Source organism: Nerophis lumbriciformis, linkage group LG25, assembly GCF_033978685.3.
Source record: "Nerophis lumbriciformis linkage group LG25, RoL_Nlum_v2.1, whole genome shotgun sequence".
Classification (NCBI taxonomy): Eukaryota; Metazoa; Chordata; class Actinopteri; order Syngnathiformes; family Syngnathidae; genus Nerophis; species Nerophis lumbriciformis.
This window is the reverse complement of record NC_084572.2, coordinates 21,032,541-21,051,876: the sequence shown is the minus strand read 5'-3', so window position 1 is coordinate 21,051,876 and position 19,336 is coordinate 21,032,541. Positions and strand designations below refer to the sequence as shown.

Here is a 19,336-nt window from a genome sequence, read left to right as displayed (position 1 = left end):
GCACCAAGAAAGCAATAAAACTTTACTATCCACAGCAGGACTATTCAACTGGCGGCCCGGTGGCCACATCTCACCAAATTACATCAAACCAGCATATTCCTAGAAATTCTAGCGCGTTGTATAGAGGAACTTAGACGCCTCAAGAACAATTTAGTTGAATATCACTTATCAACAACAATTTAGTTGAATATCTTTGATCGAGAGGAAGTAAACGTAACAAGATAAACTTGAGGAAGGATCATTACCGTTACCAGAGGGAGGTTTCCTGCCTGAGCTAACTGGTCCAAGCTACAGTACACCCCGGTGGCGTGCAATGTGTCCAACTTCCAGCGAATCCTACCAAGACCAACATCGAAGGGCTTCGGGTACTCAACCTGGCTCCCTCCCACGGAGTGAGTTCATTGTCTGAGGGTTTGACAGTGAGGTTGTAAGTCAGGGGTGTCAAACTCAAATACAGAGTGGGCCAAAATTTAAAACTGAACAAAGCTGCGGGCCCAGGTTGAACAAATTAATAGGGACCCAAACAAATTTTGCATTGAATATTGAACAAGCAAGGCTTATATAACTTTATAGTGACATGCAAAATCGAGTTTCAAATAATAATAATAATAATTCAAAAATATCAATGGCATATCAAATAACATTTTAATAAAATTTGAATGCCTCTTTTCTATTTGCAGCCTTCTGATCTTTTTTTTTTTCATGTATATATTCATTTCACACCATATTCATTGCACTTCTACATTTTTTATATTTTTATATATTTGCACATTGTTTTTCTAGCATGCACACATCGCACTGTATGGAATGGCCTCAATCTCGTTACCTTGCATAATGACAATAAAGCTGATTCTGATTCTGATTCTGATTCTGATTCTAAATATCAAAATAAACTTTTTCCATAGGCTAATAATACATTTTAAAATAAAATAACAATAATGAATGAATCAAACACTCAAGCCTTGAAGTAGCAAAAGAAAGTGCATGAATAAAACGTTAATTATTGCTCAGTTTGCTACACTGATTTGCTTTAACACCGAATATGGAACAAGCAACGCTTATATAACTTCCATCCATCCATTTTCTACCGCTTATTCCCTTCAGGGTCGCGGGGGGTGCTGGAGCCAATCTCAGCTACAATCGGGCGGAAGGTGGGGTACACCCTGGACAAGTCGCCACCTCATCGCAGGGCCAACACAGATAGACAGACAACATTCACACTCACATTCACACACTAGGGCCAATTTAGTGTTGCCAATCAACCTATCCCCAGGTGCATGTTTTTGGAGGTGGGAGGAAGCCGGAGTACCCGGAGGGAACCCACGCAGTCACGGGGAGAATATGCAAACTCCACACAGAAATATCCCGAGCCCGGGATTGAACCCCAGACTACTCAGGACCTTCGTATTGTGAGGCAGATGCACTAACCCCTCTTCCACCGTGCTGCCGCTTAATAGTGCAAAATCAACTTTCAAAAAACAAACGAAAAAAACATCAACGGTACATTAAATAAAATGTAAATAAAAAATTGAATGCCTTTTCTATTTGCAGCCTTCTGAGGTAAATATCAACATTAACTTGGTGGACGGGGGCAGAGTTGGGGGGCGGGGTTTAGTGGTAGCTGGGGTGTATATTGTAGCATCGCTGAATAATAGCGGCGGGCCAGCTCTAATGTTAATTTGATATTGCCTCAAGGGCCAAATGAAATTACACGGCGGGCCAAATTTGGCCCACGGGCCAGAGTTTGACACCCATGTTGTAAGTCAAATCAAAATTAAAATGTCCAAAAGTTGACTGTTCTAAGGCAGCTCTCCAATATTATTTTTATGAACTGAAAATAACAAAACTGATGTTATCCGCCTTCAGTGTTCTACATTTCTTTTTGTACAGTATGACATTTTTGGGGGAATTTTGATTACTATAGCTCATTACTAAATATGAGTTTTCTTACATTGCTTTATTATCCATCACACCCATATTTAAAAAAAATCCTTCTTACTGCATATCTGTTTGCATCATCCTCATCTCTCCTTCTATAAATTGTTGGCGTCCGTAAGAGAGGCTGACAATCAAGCAGGTAACGACTGAGCAGTGTGTCGAGCCAGTATTTCCTCGATCATTCATCAGCTGAAACAAGGAGCAAGATTTGCACAAATATAGACGGGAATGAAGGGTCAGGGCGGGAGGAGAGCAGCATGGGGATAGATGAGAAGGTAAAGGCTGAGCAGTCACCCAACAAAGTCATCAACTCTCTTCCATTCATCATCCGTCTCCAGTCCCGACGCAGAGACGTCTGGAGCGGCATCTGTATCGCACAGAAATGTTCATGAATATTTGATCGTGGCTTATTATTGCAAATGTGTGCTTGATAAAACACAGTGTTTTGTACATAACTTGAGTTTGAGGTCATAAATGTCACAAAGTATTATCAAGTTTGCTCGTTACTGAAGGACAAGGAGGAGTTGTTTTTAAACCTTTCAGATTAAATCTTGTTTTATGATACTAAAGGAATAATACGACCTACGTCTTATTGTGGCAATTATTCCATGTTCAAGGGAAAATTCAAGGCCTCGTTATTGTTGAATGCAGAAAAGTACTTGTCAGAGATATCAAAGAACCAGGCAAATATTAAGATCATCAGACGACAAGGAAAATGAAAGACACAGCACACCAAGACCGATAGAGTCTGATGGAAAAGAGTCATACATTTTCGAGAACAACACCACCGCGCTTTTAGTACTTGCGCCTTCAGTGTAGCCTAAATCCACCTCCACGACTCTTAATACTTCTTCTCATACAAAAACACAATAAAACAAGACGTAGCATTACAGATGAATGTATTGGTGATGAATATCATTATAAAACAAGAAACCCAGTGCATCGTCTGCGAACAATTTTAAACATCTACACTACAATACCTGGAACGGTTTATAATCAATATTTTTCTAAAAGCACAACAAAAACGCTACTTTAAGGACAAGATAGGTAGCTTCGAGGTTGGGCGACGTCTCCTTAAGGTGTCTAACATTTCCTATAACAGTGAGCCATGAAAAAAGTTTTCTAAAAATGCCTGACACAAAATTATTATTTTTTTCTCGATCAGCAATTGCGGGCGTAAAAATATTCAGTTGATCAAATTGGGCTTGTCAAACAGTTCTGATCTGATCAACCAATCCGAAGAGGGAAATTTGCTCATGTTATTGTTTGACTGTTAGCTACTGTAGCTCTGGAATCTGTTTGGTTAAACAAACTGCTCCATTGCTAATATACTTGTGATATCGAGCCCTGCATGGACAGATTAAATTAACATGGTAACACGCAGAAGCTGAAATCTGATTGGACAAAAACATATTGTTGTCCTGATGATGTTGCATAACTTGTGGGTCTGTCTTCGACTAAGGATTTCCATTAGGGAAGCCAGAAAAAAATTAATTCACATTTGAATTGCGATTACAATTTATCATGATTCAAAAATTATTCAAGCATATATAGAATTTGTTTTTAAAAAGACGTTTCTTAGGCCACCCCCACGCTTGCTCGCTGCCCATACACGCCATATGCCAGCAGCCAAGAGGGGCTTTTGTAACCTCTAACCTGTTGTGAAAAGCTTTTTTATTATTATATACCGTTGGAATCGAGAATCCATGCAGAATCGAATCAAATCTTGAGTTGTTAGATAAGTCTGAGTCGTTAGATTTAGCTGATCAGTCGAATATGGGCAAAACGTTTATTTTGTAAGCTCGCATTCATGCTACATGTATGCTAGCAATAACAAAGCTAATTGAGATCCTCACAAATAAACAGGTCTCATTTGTCACATTTTTCACCTCTAAAAAGGCTAAAACTCTCAGATTGGCTAATTTAGTGTAGTCCTCTGATCGGCCACAACAAAGTCCCTCAAATAACGAAGCACAGACCAAATAAAAATATGCTTTGTTGTACAAACCTTGTCTCCAAGTACCAATGTTTCATTCACCCATTGTGTGCCCGCAGCGAACCCAGTTCGTGCCTGGCATCATATCCATTGTGGGCGGGGCTGCACGATATTCAGTGATATTCAGTCAGAACAGTCATGCTGTTAGCTACTGTGCTACTTTGTGTGCTTTTTCAGCCTTTTTACAAAATTGTTCTAGTTTTCATTGCTCAATTTGTGTCCTAAAAAAAGCAATGGACAAGCGATGTGTGGTTTGAAATATTCAGGAAGTAGTCACAGCATTGTCGTCACTGCCATACGTTAAACGCAAAAAAGATTAGCCAACGAGGTAAAGTGGATTTTATTTATTATTCTTAATCATTGTAGTGACCTGGCTGTTAAACTTAAGGAGTTTTGTGATTTCTAACTGTGAGTGCACCACAGGGCTAGTGACAGTGTGTGTGTGTGTGTGTGTGTGTGTGTTGGTATATAGAAGGACAGCTGAGCTAGTTAGGGACTGAGTCCCTTTGGGACAGATGACCCTATTGTATTTCTAGCGTTTTATTATTATACCGCCGCCTCTTTGAGCTGTAATTTGATCCCCTTAACATGCTTCAAAATTCACCAAATTGGACACACACATCAATACTGGTGAAAATTGCGATCTAATCAAAAATCCAAACCCCAAAACTCAAAATTGCGCTCTAACACCCCCTAGGAAGAAAACACAGACACAACTGCCTCTAACTCCCAGTAGGAATGTCGTAGAGACATGAAACAAAAACCTCTATGTAGGTCTCACTTAGACCCAGATTTCATATGCTGACAACCCCCAGCAAAAATCAACAAGAAGTTTGCAATTCCCCCTTCAAAACAAAAGTTGAGTAAAAACAGTCACCTTTTTTCAAACATTATCTCCTCTGAACGCGTTTGTCGTGTCAGCTTCAAATTAGCACAGGAGAGAGATTGAACCCTTCTGATTAAAATTTGATGAAAGAGTTTTAATTACTGCTCCGGTTTTGATTTTATTAGCCCTCAAAGAACCGCTGCGCTGATGCTGCTGCGCTGCTGCCGTCTCAAGATGGCCGCTTAAAAGCAGGAAGCACCAGCGTGACCACACAATGCAGAGAAGGTAGGTACTGTGCGGGTAAAGATATGTTGACTGGGTGAAAGAAGGAAGCACCAGTTTGACTCCAGGATACAGAAAAGGTAGGTAATGTGCAGGTGAAGATATGTTGACTGGGTCAAAGAAGGACACACCAGTTTGACCCCAGGATGCAGAAAAGGTAGGTAATTTGCAGGTAAAGATATGCTAACTGGGTGATGGCAGGAAGCACCAGCGTGACCCGAGGATGCAGAGCAAGTAGGTAATGTGCGGGTGAAGATATGTGGAATGGGTAAAGGCAGGAAGCACCAGCGTGACTCCACTATGCAGAGAAGGTAGGTAATGTGCGGGTGAAGCTATGTTGTATGGGTGAAAGAAGGAAGCACACGTGTGGTCGAGGCAATGCTGACAAGGTAGGTAATGTGCAGGTGAAGATATGTTGAATGGGTAAAGGCAGAAAGCACCAGCGTGACCCCACTATGCAGAGAACGTAGGTAATGTGCGGGTGAAAATAGGTTCAATGGGTAAAGGCAGAAAGCACCAGCGTGACCTTACTATGCAGAGAAGGTAGGTATTGTGCAGGTAAAGATATGTTGTATGGGTGAAAGAAAGAAGCACCAGTGTGACCCCAGGATGCAGGGAAGGTAGGTAATGTGCAGGTAAAGATATGTTGAATGGGTAAAGGCAGGAAACACCAGCTTGACTCCTGGATACAGAGACGGTAGGTAATGTGCAGGTAACGATATGTTGAATGGGTAAAGGCAGAAAGCACCAGCGTGACCACACTATGCAGCGAAGGTAGGTCATGTGCAGGTAAAGATATGTTGAATGGGTAAAGGCAGGAAGCACCAGTGTGACCCCAGGATGCAGAGAAGATAGGTAATGAGCAGGTAAAGATATGTTAAATGGGTGAAAGCAGGAAACATCAGCGTAAATACCCGGTCCCGGCCATCGCTGCTTGCAGCTTTAATTTTTGTTGTTTTGGCTTTGCTACTAAAATAAAGTTGATCCATCACCCTTTGTTCTGTTTGTTTGATATACAGTACTGTATAGTGCTTAATATTGTGTTCTAAGTGTTCACACACAAAATATGGACTTTTGTTGAGGTTTAAACCCATTATTCATAGTTGTATTGTTTCTTATGAAGAAATATACTTCAATATACAAACGTTTCTATTTACGAACCTGGTTCAAGAACCAGTTAAGGTAAATGGAGGTTCCGCTGTACCTAATAGTAAATTTGTGAAGCATGTACAAAACAAATAAACCACGGCACGACACTTTAATCATTAGATCAGTAGTGAAACTTGTTTTCCCAAAAATATATAGTTATTGATAGAAACAAAAGAAAAGTTGACTTAAAAAAATCAGTGTAGCTTGATCAATAATTATTGACATATTAGTGGAGCAACTATGCTCTTTTAAAAACCTTTTCACTTTTCATCCATAATGCACTTCACCAACCTTGACCTTTTTGATTCTGTTTATTGCTTGGCCAACTTTTTTCTACCCATCCTTCATTGATTGAATTGCATCGCTACTCATCGTGGATGAATGTTTCGCCAATATGGCTGCAAGGTATTGAGTGTGAGCAGGTCCTCGCCATGTATATCAATCTCAAGTAACCCCCAATCATGTTAATTTGCCTCGCAGATGTTTCCTCTGCACATCTTCTTTTGCAGAGCTTTTCTTCTTCTGCAAAGTCACTCCCTGCTCCAAAATATCCTCCAGTCCTTTCAGACAGTCACACACAAACTTCACAGAGAAGCAAGGACACAAGAATGATTGCGTCCACACCAAACTTTTCTCTCCACCTCGTCCTCACTGCTTACCGCCCTTTTTTTCCTTGCTAATTAGACAAAGTCTTATCTTATTTTTTATTTACTTACTTGTGGACTGGTCAAAAATGCCTCAGGTTGCTGTCTTCCCACTTTGGGAGATTAAAAGATTCTATTCCCGCCGTTCATTCACACACATCATTATTATTTCTCCTTGCGCTCTGTTGGTCTGAATGCTTAGATGTCAGCCAAAGAAACACCCCCTTCACCCCACCCTCACACCCTGCTCATGACTTCTGCTTTACTATATTTTTCTTTCGCCCCATCAGACTTTTGGGGCTCTTGAGCAAACTTGTTTGGTGTTTTTACTATTGAGGCACAAATGGCGGAAATGATATATCATTATCAACAGGATGACAATGTTGCTGGAGAAAGAAGGGCGACATGGTGGGTGAAGAAGGGTCTCGACAGCCGTAAAATAATGAATCATGGCATAACTGCAATATGCATGTAAAGTATTCAGTTGCAAGGGTGATATATATATATATATATATATATATATATATATATATATATATATACATGTGCCGTATTTTTTGGACTATAAGTCACAGTTTTTTTCATAGTTTGCCCGGGGGTGCGACTTATACTCAGGAGCGACCTATGTGTGAAATTAACACATTACCGTAAAATATCAAATGATATTATTTAGCTCATTCACGTAAGAGACTAGACGTACAAGATTTCATCGGATTTAGCGATTAGGAGTGACAGATTGTTTGGTAAACGTATAGCATGTTCTATATTTTATAGTAATTTGAATGACTCTTACCATAATATGTTACGTTAACATACCAGGCACGTTCTCAGTTGGATATTTGCACCTCATATAACGTACACTTATTCAGCCTGTTGTTCACTATTCTTTATTTATTTTAAATTGCCTTTCAAATGTCTATTCTTGATGTTGGCTTTTATCAAATAAATTTCCCCCAAAAATGCGACTTATACTCCAGTGCGACTTACATGTTTTTTCCCTTCTTTATTATGCATTTTCGGCAGGTGCGACTTATACTCCGGTGCGACTTATACTCCGAAAAATACGGTATACGTATATATATATATATATATATATGTATATATATATATATGTATATATATATATATATATATATGTATATATATATATATATATATATATATATATATATATATATATATATATATATATATATATATATATATATATTAGGGGTGTGGGAAAAAATCGATTGGAATTCGAATCGCTATTCTCACATTGTGCGAATCAGAATTGATTCTCACGTTGTGCGATTCAATATCGATTCTTATTTAAAAAAACATTTTTTTAATTAATCAATCCAACAAAACAATACACAGCAATACCATAACAATGCAATCCAATTCCAAAACCAAACCCGACCCAGCTGCAATAAACAGAGCAATTCAGAGGAGACACAAACACGACACAGAACAAACCACAAGTAGTGAAACAAAAATGAATATTATCAACAACAGTATCAATATTAGTAACAATTTCAACATAGCAGTGATTAAAAATCCCTCATCGACATTATCATTAGACATTTATAAAAAATAAAAAAAAAGAACAATAGTGTCACAGTGGCTTACACTTGCATCGCATCTCAACACACATCTTTTCAAAAAGATAAAATAAGTCATATTTTTGGTTCATTTAATAGTTAAAACAAATTTATATTATTGCAATCAGTTGATAAAACATTGTCCTTTACAATTATAAAAGCTTTTTACAAAAATCTACTACACTGCTTGCATGTCAGCAGACTGGGGTAGATCCGGCTGAAATCCTATGTATTAAATGAATAGAGAATCCTTTTGAATCGGGAAAAAAATCGTTTTTGAATCGAGAATCGTGTTGAATGATTTTGAATCGAATCGTGACTCCAAGAATCGATATTGAATCGAATCGTGGGACACCCAAAGATTCACAGCCCTAATATATATATATATATATATATATATATATATATAAAGGTATATATATATACAGTCATGGTCAAAAGTTTACATACACTTGTGAAGGAGATAATGTCATGGCTGTCTTGAGTATCCAATAATTTCTACAACTCTTATTTTTTTGTGATAGAGTGATTGGAGCACATACTTGTTGGTCACAAAAAACATTTATGGTTTAAAAAGAGTCTTGTTGTGTACTGCCACAAAAGTGAAGTTCACCAATATGTCCTCTCATCTTTCTTTCAGGTGTAAAAGACATATCGGATCGATGTCTTGTATTTTGTCCCACCTTTCTGAAGACGTAATTTAATCTGATTGTATTTCGGGATCTTCCTGTGTGGAGTTAGCATGTTCTCCCCGTGACTGTGTGGATTCCCTCCGGGTACGCCGGCTTACTCCCACCTCCAAAAACATGCACCTGGGGATAGGTTGATTGGCAACATTAAATTGGCCCTAGTGTGTGAATGTGAGTGTGAATGTTGTCTGTCTATGTGTGTTGGCCTTGCGATGAGGTGGTGACTTGTCCAGGGTGTACCCCGCCTACTGCCTAAATGCAGCTGAGATAGGCTAGGCTCCAGCACCCCCCGCGACTCCGAAAGGGACAAACGGTAGAAAATGGATGGATGGATGGGTTTCGTCTCTGTCAACATTTTCGTCTTGTTTTGTTGACTAAATTGGCAATTAATTTCATCATTGTTTTAGTCAACTTGCATTTGTTTTCATTTTGTTATCGTCCTAATTTCATCAGGAGGAAATAGTTCATTGACGATAACGAAGACAAACATTTTTAGTCAACATATTGAACACTGACGTTTACACCCCTATTCAGTCTGATTGTTACTTTGTTACATGTTGACAGTTTGGGATGATTTAAAAAAAAAGCCGATCTTCCTGCTTACTGCCCACATCTGTTCTTAAACAATCATTGTTTTCTTAAATTAAAACGATCATCAAAGAATTCTCTATTTTGTCAGCAAGAAGAACGCTGACTCCGCGCACCGTCCTCAGGTTATTTGAAGGGGAAAGTGACAATACAGTTTTTCAATTTGGTTTTATTTTCTTCTTCCTGTCACTTCCTGTTGACTTTGTTTTGAAAGGAGTAGTACACAACACAGCATGACTTCATTCTCCAGCATAAATAACCTGACAGCCTTCACTATTTCCTTTTAATGGCCGATTTGACGCATGAATCAAATCCAAGGATGTTGACGCGCCTTTTCCTCAACTTGTCTGCGTGAGACCAATTTTATGTTGTGTACTGTTTTAATTACACAAGGCTTTGCTCGTTAGCTAAAACAGTGCCTTTTAGGTGCCAGTGATAGAAAATAACCTCTCAAAAGTGGATCTTTTAATAGCAGAACTCTATACGGTTGTAATGGCTCCAGACCCCACACTGGGCCTCAGATGCTGCAGGGGGCATCGCTACTGTTTGCTTTATGCGCTGTTTGGTGGCTGGATGCTGGGCACTAATAGAACACTGTGACCCAGGGGGTCTGCTAACAACGACGTAGCACTGGAAGAATAGAACTCCTTGTGAAGTATATGTCATTTTCAGACAATGTATATATCCTTTATCGTACCGCACAAGTTCTTTTCAACAGGCTACAGTTTGTGGTAATGAGCGTATGCACAAGTGACTTTTCCAGACAAAGAATAAAATCCTCAATGTTTGACTCTTACTTTCCTTACAGTGACAAAAGAAAACATTTTAAACTACGTATCTTGCGGGTAATTATATGGCGGGAAGCCATGACTCTCGCGTTGTTTTAAAGATAAACTGTCTACTGATCGATAGTCTCGCCCGACACCCTGGACCATGTATCTATGTCTATTTTCCTCTCCAGTTACGTAATTGACGTAACAAGCGCGTGATTCTTTTCACGGACAACCCTGGCTCTCATGTCGTTTTAAAGACAAAAAACTTTGTCTGATCTCTAGTTCGGCGCGAAAACTGGTTTATGTGTTTACATTTGATTAACCTAAAGATTCACAACTGAACCTAATTGATTGAGGGGGCTGGAACCAGCATAGCCGAACTGGCCACGTCTCGAACCGGATATCTGGTCGCATTGGTTTATCGTTAACATCCTTTTTTTTGAGGAAACTAAAATGCGCAAACATTCCGCAGAAATCAATGGTCAACTTTTACAACTGTGCCATCAGCAGTGTCCTCACTTACTGATTTTTAGTGTGGTTTGCTAGCTGCACTAAAGCGAACCAACAGGCCCTCCAGCGAGTGGTTAAAGCGGCAGGGAAAATTACAAGGACGATACTCCCAGAGATGAGTGCCATGTACACAACTCGCTGCCTAAAGTGAGTACACAACATCCTGAAGGACAGATACCACCCAGCACATGGCCTCTTCAACCTGCTACCCTCTGGAAGGAGGTATAGATCGATTCGCGCCAGGACCACCAGAATGTCTCACAGTCTGTATCCCCAGGCTGTGAGATGCTAAATGAACAGCCTGCCCCTTTGCTGCCCCGGACCATCTTATTACCTCACTTTTCACCACCTCAATAATTGTGCTCTGGACATTGCATTGCTGCAACATCATCGTAGCACCCATCAGACATCTGACTGTTCCCACCCCCACGCCCCTCTTATCGCGATCTTCCTGACAATGCTAAAATGCTAAAATGTAAACTATAGTCAACCTGCACATCAATGCAGTTTCTATGCCGCTGGACAAAGCTCAAACAAAATCTCGTTGTTCATGTATGACTTAAGTGTTATTATGACAATGACAATAAAATAATTGATTGATTGATAATATATATATGTATATGTATATGTATGTATGTACATATACAGTATATATATATATATATATATATATATATATATATATATATATATATATATATATATATGTGTATATACAGTCGTCGTCAAAAGTTTACGTACACTTGTGAAGGAGATAATGTCATGGCTGTCTTGAGTTTTCACTCATTTCTACAACTCTTATTTTTTGTGATAGAGTGATTGGAGCACATACTGGTTTGGCACAAAAAATATTCATGAAGTTTGGTTTTTTCATTAATTAATTATGGGTCTACTGACAATGTGACCAAATCTGCTGGGTCAAAAGTATACATACAGCAACATACATGATACATTTTGGTGATGTAGAAAGTGTTATGCACCGCTGCCCGGATCATATTTTTGTTTACGTTTTCGAGGCACTTGCGTTTTTTGTTAGTTTTGGACTCCTTGAGTGCCTGTTTGTACACCTGAGTTTGTTGCCATGGCTGCTTATTGTTTTCACCTGCCGCGTGTGTTCCCGACGTGCACCTGTTGGTCATCACTGACATTATTATTTAAGCCTGCCTTCCCTGTCATTCTGTCTCGCTTCCTAGTTTGTTTCCATACAACAGATGACGACTTTTGTTTCCTGCGCTACACCTTCTAGCTCCCACGCTAAAGGCTCTGTTTACCTTCTAGCTCCCACGCTAGCTCCTTTTGTTTCTGCCTTAAGTGCTATGAGCACGTTTTTGTTTGTTCCCTTTTGATTTAATTCTTAATAAATAATTTTTCCTACCTGCACGCTGTGTCTGACGCCGTCTGCATTCCTGGGAGAACGAGCCCCGCATCACCATGCGACCAAGTCGTCACAGTAGGAAGCAAGCAAGAAAAAGTTGTCTCGCTACGGGCATGACGGAGGTGGATGAAGAAGGTGCGTGGATGGTCCTCCGAGCGATGGAGGCCAAGACGCTCCGCTGTAATCCAGATGACAAGATGACTTGGGGACCTGGAGGTGTTTTGGTCCCGATCGACTCCATCCTCTCAGCCCGCTCGCACGCGTCAGCGAAGGCGGAAGTCGCACAAGACAGCTTTGGCTCGCGACAGAGACGCGCCACTCCCGCAATTCTTCCCTCCGGAACACAGCCATCAACAAGCAGCCCAGGATTCCCATCCTCAAATGTTTGGTAATTATACTGATCACTTTTCCAAAGATTTCTCCGGCTGGCCTGTCAATCACTGGGACTGCAGTTATGACGTCATCCTGTTGGCGCCCCCTAATGACACGCCCCCTGATGACATGCCCCCGTCCACTTTTGATGACGTCATAGAAAAAGACGTTTTTTTGCATTCTGTTAATTCTTACTGTCAGCCACTTCCTAATGACTTAATTCGACAATTAAACACTATCAGGACATTTTTGTTAATTCTAGGTCTAGTCAGTCCCACTCACCTTCTGCCAATTAAGCTCAGCCCCCAATTACTTTGGCCCCACCCCTTAGGGCTCAAGCTCCGCCCACTCCTATGTTTTCTCTCTCCTGGTCGTCACTACAGTCCACTACGGGGGTGGCTCAGTTCCTGCCAGCTGAACTGCCACGCCCTGCAAGACCTTATCTGCCTGCTGTTGCTACAAGCCCGGCTCCGCCTCCTCTGTCTGCTGTGCCACGTGCTGCTCTGCCTTCTCCACTTCCTGTTCCAGCCAAGTCATCTTCCGATACACCCCTTGAGAAATACGATCCGGCTTGGGTGGATGAGTGGTACCGCAAGGTACTCATTGAACTTAAACTGGAGGAACAATCCCAAGCGGCAGAGGACACTCCCCCTGATATTGAGGCTTTTGAAGACTCTCCTCGACAGTCCCATATTGGGGAGTCTAATAGGCAATTTGGACAATCAAAAGGGGAAGAGTTTACCCCCCTCCTCACCTCCTCCCACCCACCCCTAAACACTGTTCCAGACTGCACAGAACGCGTCTGGGATCCGCTTCTTGAGGGGGGGGGGCGCTAGTGCAGGGTGCTTTGCTGGTGGCAGGGTACAGCTGCGCCCAGCCAGACAGCAACCTCTGTCCCGGCCACCTCCACCAGTCCTTCGGCGTGCTAAGCCGCAACCTCCTGCCCGGCCACCACCACCAGTCCTCCGGCATGCTAAGCCGCAACCCCCTGCCCGGCCTCCACCACCGGTTTTTCGGCATGCTAAGCCGCAACCTCCTGCCCGGCCGCCACCACCGGTTTTTCAGCCTGCTAAGCCGCAACCACCGGCCCGGCCGCCACCACCAGTCTTTCGGCGTGCAAAGCCGCAACCCCCGGCCAGGCCACCTCCGCCAAAGTCACGCACAGCACCTGCTCCAAGTCTGGTTTCCGCACCAGAACCTGCTCCAAGTCTGGTTTCCGCACCAGCACCTGCTCCAAGTCTGGTTTCCGCACCAGCACCTGCTCCAAGTCTGGTTTCCGCACCAGCACTTGCTCCAAGTCTGGTTTCCGCACCAGCACCTGCTCCAAGTCTGGTTTCCGCACCAGCACCTGCTCCAAGTCTGGTTTCCGCACCAGCACCTGCTCCAAGGCTGGTTTCCGCACCAGCACCTGCTCCCAGGCTGGTTTCCGCACCAGCATCTGCTCCAAGGCTGGTTTCCGCACCAGCCCCTGCTCCAAGGCTGGTTCCCGCACCAGCACCTGCTCCAAGGCTGGTTCCCGCACCAGCACCTGCTCCAAGGCTGGTTCCCGCACCAGCACCTGCTTCCACGGCAACGACGACAGCCTGGACGCCTGCGCCTCAGACTCCGCCCACGCCGGCAGACGAGCTGCCTGCTCCGCCCACGTCGGCAGACGATTCGCCTGCTCCGCCCACGCCGGCGTCGGCTCCTCCCACGGCGACGGCGACTCCTCCCACGGCGACGTCGACTCCTCCTGCTCCCACGGCGACGTCTGCTCTCTCCTCGTCTCCGGTGGGCCTTCCCAGGGCGCCGCCACCTTCCTCGCCCTCATCATCGTCTCAGCGACCTCGAGTGGTCCGGCTGCGCAAGCAGCTCTCTTGGAGATCAGTGAATGGACGCCAGTGGCGCAAACAGCAGCGACGCCCAGGACGTTGTCATATAACTCTCCGGCTGCTGAACTTCTGGCGCCACTCACGCCCACCTTCTCGGCGGCCGTTCCGTGGTCGCCCGCCTCGCCTGCGGCAGCGGTGTTCCATTCGCCTCCGCCGCTGCCGCCTGACTCGTCCCCGGTGGATTCGGGGACACGTGGCCTGGCGACCCTCCGCCAAATCCTCCCTCCACCCTCCCTTGATTCTTGAACTTTGTTATAGTTGGGGGTTTTTAGTTTTTCCAGGGGACATCTGGAATCTGTCCCTTAAGGGGAGGGGGGGGGGGGGGGGTACTGTTATGATCCGCTGCCCGGATCATATTTTTGTTTACATTTTCGAGGCACTTGTGATTTTTGTTTGTTTTGGACTCCTTGAGTGCCTGTTTGTACACCTGAGTTTGTTGCCATGGCTGCTTATTGTTTTCACCTGCCGTGTGGGTTCCCGACGCGCACCTGTTGGTCATCACTGACATTATTATTTAAGCCTGCCTTCCCTGTCATTCTGTCTTGCTTCCTAGTTTGTTTCCATACAACAGATGACGACTTTTGTTTCCTGCGCTAAACCTTCTAGCTCCCACGCTAAAGGCTCTGTTTACCTTCTAGCTCCCACGCTAGCTCCTTTTGTTTCTGCCTTAAGTGCTATGAGCACGTTTTTGTTTATTCCCTTTTGATTTAATTCTTAATAAATCATTTTTCCTACCTGCACGCTGTGTCTGACGCCCGTCTGCATTCCTGGGAGAACGAGCCCCGCATCACCGTGCGACCAGGTCGTCACAAAAAGATTACAATCAAATCAAATTTGCTTCATGGCATGGCCTCTTAACTTCATGTGAGTGATTATAATTGACGACACATGTTGGCTTCTCTGAGCCCATTTAAATAGGGCTCATTTGATGCAGTCATTAGACTCGGTTACGAATGTGACAATTGGAAAGTCAAAGGAACTCTGACAAAACGAATCATTGACTTGAACAAGTCGGGAAAGTCACTTGGAGCCATTTCAAAGCACCTTAAGTCCCAAGACCAACTGTGCAGACAATTGTTCGTAAGTATAAAGTGCGTGGCACAGTTTTGTCACTGCCACGATCAGGAAAAAAACGCAAGCTATCACCTGCTGCTGAGAGAAAATTGGTTAGGATGATCAAGAGTCCACCGAGAACCACCAAAAAGCAGGTCTGCAATGAATTGGAAGCTGCTGGAACACAGGTGTCAGTGTCCATAGTCAAGCGTGTTTTGTATCGTCATGGACTGAGAGGCTACCATGCAGGAAGGAAGCCCTTGCCCCAGAAGCGACACCTTAAAGCTCATCTAAAGTTTGCTGCTGATCACATGGACAAAGATAAGACCTTCTGGAGGAAAGTTCTGTGGTCAGATGAAACAACATTTTAGCTGTTTGGCCACAATACCCAGCAATAAGTTTGGAGGAGAAAAGGTGTGGCCTTTAATCCCAGGAACACCAACCCTACCGTCAAGCATGGTGGTGGTAATATTATTCTCTGGGCCTGTTTTGCTGCCAATGGAACTGGTGCTTTAAAGAGAGTAAATGGGACAATGACAAAGGAGGATTACCTCCAAATTCTTCAGGACAACCTAAAATCATCAGCCCGGAGGTTGGGTCTTGAGCGTTTTCCAACACGACAATGACCCCAAACACACGTCAAAAGTGGTATAGGAATGGCTAAACCAGGCTAGAATTAAGGTTTTAGAATGGCCTTACCAAAGTCCTGACTTAAACCCCATTAAGAACATGTGGACAATGCTGAAAAAACAAGTCCATGTCAAAAAACCAACACATTTAGCTGAACTGCGCCAATTTTGTCAAGAGGAGTGGTAACAAATTCAAGCAGAAGCTTGTGGATGGCTACCAAAAACGCCTTATTGCAGTGAAACTTGCCAAAGGACATGTAACCAATTAACATTGCTTATACTTTTGACCCAGCAGATTTGGTCAAATTTTCAGTAGACCCATAATAAATTCATAAAAGAACCAAACTTAATAAATGTTTTTTGTGACGAACAAGTATGTGCTCCAATCACTCTATCACAAAAAAATAAGAGTTGTAGAAATTATTGGAAACGCAAGACAGCCATGACATTATGTTCTGTACAAGTGCATGTAAACTTTTTACCACGGCTGTATATATATATATATGTGTGTATATATATTAGTCTCTTTAAAATGTGCTGTTTTAACTAAAATATGGATCGAGGCTAGAACCAATTATTCATGCAAATTTAGCTACTTTGTTGCTAAATCTGGCGACAATCTTATCTTCTTGGCGACTTGTTTTGGTCTACAGCCACTAGCAACCAATCTAGCGACTTCCTCCGTTATTATTGGAGACTTTATTGTGTTCTGAAGACTTTTTTGGATTTTTGGAGACTGAAGTAAAAGTGTCATCACGCAGTGACGGGTCCTGCGAGCAGAGCGGAGAACCTCACTGGGAGGGAATAGCAGCGGTTCGCGCATGTGAAAATCATTTGTCGTCTACACTTTTATGGTGCGTTCCATTTGTAGTAAGAGTCGGAATTTCCGAGTTCTTAGCCGGAAGTTTCAATTGGAATTTTAAATACAAATGTTTCTTTACTGTCACACGTATCTCCTTTTGATTCGTAGTTGTTGTTTTTTTTTAATCCATTTTGTTCGGCATTGATAACTGTTAATTTAATCAATGTTGTTCTGCATTGATACATGTTTGAGTATCAAATTTGATTAAAAGAATGGAGGATTGTGATATTTACTAACGAGCCGTATCTAATGACTGGCTCATTAACTCACTTTTGTATCTCTTCTACAGCGCCATTTCCATAAATTATGCAAATGAGGCGATGACATCATCTAGTGACTTATGGCGACATTTAGGACAGCCAAAGCTACTTTCCTTGCTGAGGAGTTGGCAACACGTAATCATGTTTATACTGCTTTACTATACAAAGTTTTTGGTTTACGAACCATGTTTAAGAACCAATCAGGTTCGAAATTCGAGGTTCCACTGTACCTATATAGGCTCTGCCTATATCATTTGTGCCTTTGTAGACTGTGCATATGTAACGTCTGCCAGCTAGTTTAGCTGTGCATAAGTAGGTTAAGTAAACCTCACTCCCCGACACCTTAAGAGCAGCGCTAGACAATAGGTTGACAGCCTGGACTTAGCCTACTGTGTAGCGCTGTGCAACTATCAATCACTGGATGAACCCATTGCTTGGTGCCTGAGCAGCAGAAGTACAGTACGTCTCGGTCTTTTGAAAGAAATTATTAATTTGGCAACATCCCACGTCTCTGTTGCGAAAAAAGTAATTTAGGTAAAAAATTTAAAAAAGATGGAGACACTGTCTATTGTGTACATAATATTTTTCTGTTCTAGTTTATTTCGAACATGCATACGATTCAATGTAATGCATCACATATGTCCAGTTGTTTCATTACAGCACGGCTGAAACAAAGTAAGAAGAAGCAGAGTTTATTTAATCCTTTTCATATCATATACATTATATCCCATTTCCTTGTTCTCTGTTTGTAACAGAACAGTCAATAAATAAATAATGTACCATAATAAGTAAACAAATATTAAACACCTACATAATCATTATCTCAAGAAAAAAAAAAAGGTTTCAACAAAATTGTTCTTCTTTATACTTTGTAAACACTTGTAGTTTGAACAGTCTCTTAAACTGAATGCTATCGGTGCTTTGTTTGATTTTTTTGCGTAATCCATTCTGTAATTTAAATCCATATACAGATATGCTAAAGATTTTATCTTTTTTTATTTATTTATTTTTTATTTATTTTTATTTTTTTAATACACTTTGAGGTTGTTTGCTCAATGTAAAGTGCTTTTTACAAATACAATCTACTATTATTATTATTATTATTATTATTACTATTATTAAGTGTTGTATGCTCATACAAATGTTTTAAATTGCATGTTCCTCTAAAGTTATATTTCTCCTCTTTTGTTGAGAAATAATTGTTGTACATTCTTGGGTAGCAGGTTTGCTTTGTACATAATTTTGGATTTTCAATCATTGAATTTCAATATTTTTGATTCAATAAATAAAGGGTTTGTATGTTCTCCATATCCAACATTATATATTATTCTAATTGATCTTTTTCATTACTGAATGAAGCGCACATTTGTAGTTGTTTCCTATATTTTTACACAATATACTCAGATATGGTAATGCTATGGTAATACTTTATATTATTTTGTGAGGACTATTAGGATTCTCCCTTTTAAGATGGCAGAGTCCACCCAGATCCTTTTGTTCTAATATATATATATATATATATATATATATATATATATATATATATATATATATATATATATTAGGGCTGTGAATCTTTGGGTGTCCCACGATTCAATTCAATATCAATTCTTGGGGTCACGATTCGATTCAAAATCGATTTTTTTCGATTCAACGCGATTCTCGATTCAAAAACGATATTTTCACAATTCAAAACGATTCTCTATTCATTCAATACATAGGATTTCAGCAGGATCTACCCCAGTCTGCTGACATGCAAGCAGAGTAGTAGATTTTTGTAAAAAGCTTTTATATTTGTAAAGGACAATGTTTAATCAACTGATTGCAATAATGTAAATTTGTTTTAATTATTAAAGGAGCCAAAAATATGACTTATTTCATCTTTGTGAAAATATTGGACACAGTGTGTTGTCAAGCTTACGAGATGCGATGCAAG

The 19,336-nt window shown here is 41.5% G+C and overlaps 1 long non-coding RNA gene across 1 annotated transcript; it reads right to left on the bottom strand.

The window, feature by feature from the left end:
* Window positions 1–317: 317 nt before the first annotated feature.
* Window positions 318–2,307, bottom strand: LOC133622072 (uncharacterized). Its single transcript, XR_009817743.1, has 3 exons — window positions 2,233–2,307; window positions 2,000–2,127; window positions 318–405 (listed from the first exon to the last, which is right to left on the bottom strand). It is a non-coding gene; the product is annotated as an uncharacterized lncRNA (long non-coding RNA).
* Between the last annotated feature and the right edge of the window lie 17,029 nt (window positions 2,308–19,336).